This window comes from Alligator mississippiensis, chromosome 13, assembly GCF_030867095.1.
Source record: "Alligator mississippiensis isolate rAllMis1 chromosome 13, rAllMis1, whole genome shotgun sequence".
Taxonomy (NCBI): domain Eukaryota; kingdom Metazoa; phylum Chordata; order Crocodylia; family Alligatoridae; genus Alligator; species Alligator mississippiensis.
In genome coordinates, this window is record NC_081836.1 from 48,477,598 (window position 1) to 48,483,597 (window position 6,000).

The 6,000-nt window shown below is 37.4% G+C and overlaps 1 long non-coding RNA gene across 1 annotated transcript in view; it reads left to right on the forward strand.

Annotated features, from left to right (window-relative positions):
• LOC132244619 (uncharacterized) overlaps positions 1–5,388 on the forward strand; it is a 262,580-nt gene extending 257,192 nt beyond the window's left edge. Inside the window, exon 5 of the long non-coding RNA XR_009456279.1 lies at positions 3,985–5,388. This is a non-coding gene — a long non-coding RNA (uncharacterized LOC132244619). The remainder of the gene's footprint in view (positions 1–3,984) is intronic.
• Positions 5,389–6,000: the final 612 nt, after the last annotated feature.

Genomic DNA, 6,000 nt, shown 5'->3' on the forward strand with positions numbered 1-6,000 from the left:
AGCAAATTGTAACACCCATGGCACGAGTTCAGCTCTGCTGACTGTTATATCTGAAGGGAGGAAGCAAGATAGCTTATTCTCCATCCCTGCCTGTCAACTGCAAGCTCGATAGGCTTTAGCAGGGACCTGTTTTCATGCCCTGAAACCATTTTTGTGGTTTCAAATATCCTATTCTGCATCAGGAAAAAAACAGGAGCCTTCCTTCTTACCTTGTGATGAATCTACAACAGACATGGGCAAAATGCGGCCTAGGGGCTGGATCCAGCCCGCCAGGCCATTCTATCTGGCCTGCTGGGCCCCTAAAAAATTTAGAAAATTAAAATTAATCTACCCTGGGCTGCCTGTCATGTGGCCCTCGATGGCTTGCCGAAACTCAGTAAGCCCAAAATAATTGCACGCCCCTGATCAAAGGTACAACCTATGACATGTATATATCTGGATTTACTCCAACAACTGCCTCCAAACTCTGGGCACGGCTGTTTGTTGGTGCTCTGTAGATACGTACTGTGCAAAACTCATCGGCATAAGCTTCGCAGAAATGGGGATAAATGTGGACTGAATTAGAGCAAGGCCAAAGTACTACTCTCCCTATCTGTGGAAATCGGGGAAGTTCATGCGGAAAACTGACAACAAGATGGCTTTGATGTGTAGAGCAACGTTAGTTTGCTGCAAATAAAAGCCTACATTGTAGCGCTGCAAAATACACATGGTCATGGGAGACATTTAAAAATGCAAAGATGTTGCAGCTTCAACAAGCTGCAAAAGAGTCGATAATAATAACTCGTACTTATAAGGAGGACTTGTGCCTCCTTATGGGCTACTATTACAACTGCTGCAAAAGAGCACTATTCCAATGCTTGGTATCTTTTTCAGTCGAGTATTAACAGTCTGGTTGAGTATTTTCCAGGGCCAGTTCTTGCTCTGCCTGCTGGTGATTACTGTAAACACTTTTTCCTCATGACTGGCTGGCAAGTTACATGAGAATTAATTTTAGACAGCTTCCTTTTTGGAGTAAGGTTTGGTAGATTTTTTCTATGGCTTGGTTTACTGTGAAGGGAGGATAAGGCATGGGATTTGCATGTGGTTGAGGAGTTTTAGTTTCTATTCTGGATTAGCAGAATGGAAGTTTAGACTACCTTGATTACTTGCTGATGGTGCCTCTTAAATTCTATCTCAGACGCTACCAATTTTCAGGAAAGCTAAAGATAATGAGAAGAGAAGACTAAGTAATAAACTATATCCCATATTTCCTTGTACTATTACAGACTTTCATATATATGCTAACAAACTTTGCTTTCAGGGTTTTTTTTTTTTTAAATTTGCCTTGTCCAGGATATAAAATATATGAGCACAAAGGGATAAATCATGAGAGGTCAATGTGTGTGTGTGTGTGTGTGCGCGCGCGCGCACGTATGTGTATCTATACGTGTGTTCATAGCAAAAAAAACACCCAATTACTATAGCTTTTTACTTGTTTAAAAATAAAATTGAAATACCAGTTTGCAACAATATAAATCCTCAAACACATTGAGGTAAGATAGATTTTTTTAATAGTGTTAAATGAACCATTTAGAACCAAAGGCCTCTAACCTTCAACGGCGCGCTCTCAGAATTAAATCCAGCATTTGAATACAATCATAAAGAGAAGAAAAACAATATTACCTGTTTAAAGAGAGTATGAAAATCCAATTAAGTTTTGAATTTTAATTTCCTTGCATGCATGGGTTTGTTGCTCTGTGAAAAGAATGAAAATGCAAATGGCATTTCTCTGTGTTATCTACATAATCCAGAGCTGAGAATATCCTGTCATGCTTATTTTGTCTAGTGATGATAAAACCAAACAGAGTTTTAACTAAATTTGCTGTAAATGGGCAAATAATCAAAAATGAACATCTTTATAGTCTGATCTTCCATTGGTGTGTGTGTGTGTATATATGTGTGTATATATGTATGTGCGTATATATATATGTGTGTGTGTATATATGTATGTGTGTATATGTGTATATACACACATATGTGTGTGTGTGTCTGTGTGTGTATATATATACACCAATGAAAGATCAGAATAGTATGTGTATATGAATGAAATATCTATGTATATATTCAAATAATCAAAAATGAACATCTTTATACTGATCTTTTATTAGTGTGTGTGTATCTTTCATTCTATTTCATACTAATGAAAGATCACACTAATGAAAGATATATATATATATATATCTTTTGCTCACCTATATATATCATGTTTATATATATATGCTGTTATCAAGAGCAAAACCGTTACATAAATACATGATTTTTGCTTGTATACACACACATGCACATATAATAAACCAATGAAAGCTCAGAATAGTATATATACTAATGAAATACATATATTCAGATAATAAAAAATGAACATCTTTATAGTTATATAGTGTGTATATATATTAAATGAATGGTTTTTGCTTATATACACATATGCACAATATATCAATGGTGTTGGTAGCAACCGTCGATCCTCCTGGATCATGGAGTATGCATGACGGCCACCCAAATTATTGATGCGTATGTCTGGGCAGGAATTTTTGGAGGAGTAGAGGCTGCCCAGACCTTCCATCCTCCCTTTAGAGCATTAAGATAGAATCCAAAGACCAGACTGAGTCCAGACATTTGGTGCCTCCATGTCTGTATATATGTATATATATGTATATGTATATATGTATGTGTGTGTATGTATATAATCAAAAATGAAGAACATCTTTATAGTTATATAAAATATATAAAGTTATATATAGACTGTATAAATAGTGTGTGTGTGCGCGTGTGTGCTGTTGTAAAGAGCAAAAGCCGTTACAAAAATAAATGATTTTTGCTTGGCATTTGACAGCAGTGAAGGACTATAATATATGTAGTACTCTCAGAATAAGAAATATATAGTGGTCACTCACATGTGAGTTATGCATTAAATGAATGATAAAGCTGGCACTTTTTAAATCAAAGGGCCTATAAATCACCTGTCACTAGCTGGTAGGTACTGGTCAGTTGTGACCATGAGTCAGTATGATCACAAAGGCATTTGGTGGCTTCTTTGCAATGGATTAGTCATATCAGTTGCTAAAACAGGTGAAGTATATAAGTTGCTATATATAATTAATGGCAACGGCATGTAAAGAGAGTAAGTTGGGAGCAGAAGACAGGGCTTGGAAAATGTAATGCTCCTGCTGAAATGATTTTACTTTGCTATGGGAGCTATGACAGTCAGTGCATTGCAATCGCCCCAACTCTCCGTTGCATAAAATTGCAGTTCTGTTTGCAACTGCATCTAGTCCTTTTGCCAGTCTCGCTCAGCCTTTTTTCTTTCTTGTTATTTGTTTGAATGATACTCAGCTATTAGCTCAAAGCATCCTGACAGTAATTATAATCATATTTGTATATGGTTTTCACCACAGCATAATAAAATAGTCATGGCAGCCATACAAAACAGCAGCCAAATATAACCCCATGCCATTGCACCCCAAACCTTCTGGCACAGCCTGACCCAAGGGGGCAAATAGAATGCAGAATACAAATCTACAGACCTCACCCGTTCCAGTTTGAGAATTGGGGCTTTCAGAGCAAAAAGACTGCTGGTGAGAATACACTGCCTCTACAAGGGAGCCAGGGAGGTGTTTCACCTCTTCCGATCTCCAGTGTTTCAGGATGCTATGGGGCATGAGGCAGTCTCAGGTGCTTATTTGTGTTTCAAAGCAATAGTCTGAGGATGATGCTCAATTTGCTCTTGGTGTTTGAGCTATTATCCCTTGTAATGGTGGGAGGTCAGTAGTCCAGGAGCTCCCTTCCAGGTCTACGTCGCTAACTGAGACATCAGTTGGGGAACATAGACTGTTCCGGAGGTTATTCCAAGAAGTGATGTAAAGAGTTAGGTGGAATATATGCTTTATGTGTAACTCAATGTATTTTCAGTGTCAGCAAATACAAATATATATTATTTTTAACATATAGGAAGAAGATGGAGTTTTGGGAGACAGATTTTTTTCCCAGAAGATGTCAGCATCTACATCTGAGTTGTCAAAATAAGAGGAGCTAGTATGGGTTGAACATGTTTGAAAACCAACCCTATTTAGGTGCATCAGTTCTTCACGACATCTGGCTCCAGTTATGGGTACTGAGGATATTCAGCCCTGTAAAATCTGCCCTTCATTCTGAAACTTTTAAAACAGCCCACCCTGAATTCTGCCATTGGTTGCATTAGGCTAACCCAGCAAAAAAGATAATTAAACTGTTCATTTGACCTAAAAATAGCATAGAAAACATTGCTATAAAGCAAACAACCCCATCTGTTTGCTAGAAGTTACGATATCTGTTTTCCTACTGGTAAAATCCAATGATACTTTTGCTGGCCTTAATTTCTCTACAGATTTTACCACCTCCAGATTGTTCATTTTACTGGAATGCTACAATGGTTTCAGAAAAGGACATGGCTTCATCCTGATTTCTTCAGCATGTTCTAAGGCTCTGCCTCATTTTCCATTTCTCTGCCCACGACGTTTCCCATTTTTACTGACTCAAGTGGTAATTAAAGAACACCTCTATTAGTTTTAGGTGCAACCTAAACTCAGTTTATTTCTGTTTATCTGTTTCCTTGATTGAATTCTTCTTATTTATATTTCCAGCATTGTTATGCTGCTACATATCTGCTGCTCATATTGTAGGTGTCTATGAAAATGCAGAGAATGAAACATGATTACATATATATTCAGATAGATGGTATAATAAAAAATTCATTGTCAATTTTGGCTTTGTCACGTTAAATGTAACAAGACTAAAATCATCGAGTCTCAAACAGGCTCAGAATCTCATCTCAGTGCCTCACAAATATTTTTTTTTATGCAACCAACACCAGCCTACAATTGCTGTGGATGAAACCCAACTCGTACTGTTCAGCCCTATAATATTAACCTCATTTATGTCTCTCCCAAGGTGGAACAGGGTCTGTGTCTCAAGGCTAAGTCTAAAAATAAGCCACAAATCTTTATAACTGTTCAATAAAATCTATTCTGTAAGTCATAAAAACCAGGTATCGAAATGGCCACAAAAGCTACTGTGATGCAGATGCCAATTGACTCCTGCATTTTCAAGGTGGATTGCAACTATGAGCAAAAGATAATTACAGATACTTTTCTGTTGTCTTTGCCTAGCTCTGGTGAAACGTAAGGACCTGATTCTGCTGTAAGATTAGTCAAAAGCAGAACTCGCATTGAATTTAATCATAGAAAGCGTAAGCAATACCAACCAATAGTGCTTTCTGATAACAATAGCAAGAAATTCATAGTGGCTGAGCTATTTGTGTTTGAATATTGAATGCCAAATCGGTTCGGAAGCTATTTTTCATAAGCTTAGTATAGACAGAATAAATTATGTTGAATAGCACAATAGTAGGATTGAACTGATTAATACAATCAATTCTATTAAAGCCACATCTGTTTATATAGGCCTTGTTGCATTTCAGTGCAAGCAAGTTTGTTCTGTTGTTTTTTTTAAGAGATAATTTCGAAGTACTGCACATTAACAGGATGTAGCGTAATGGCTCCAGAAGTGCTGTTTTGAAACATCATGTCTTATGTGCCATTATTACTACAGAAAATCCTAGTCCCTATATGGCACCACTGATGTATCCTGTACAAATGGCAGCGTCTCAGGCTGAACGCTCACTCGGAGATCTTAATGGTTCTTTCCATGGAAAAGCTCTAATAGTTCACCGAAATTGCATTTAGTCTACAGGCCCCCTGGAGCTATTATGAATACAATTAATGTCTCCAGATCAGAAAAATGCAAAGGACTATATAGTGTATTGGCTTAATATATCATAATGGCTCTGACTGAGCCTGTGTTGGCTATTATTCGTAACAAATATATGGAACACAATACACTGTTGCACAGTGCAGCTTTCAGAATTACATAAGATCGTATGGCATAGGGAATAAAGGAGTAGACTTACTGCATACCCAAGGACAAGCA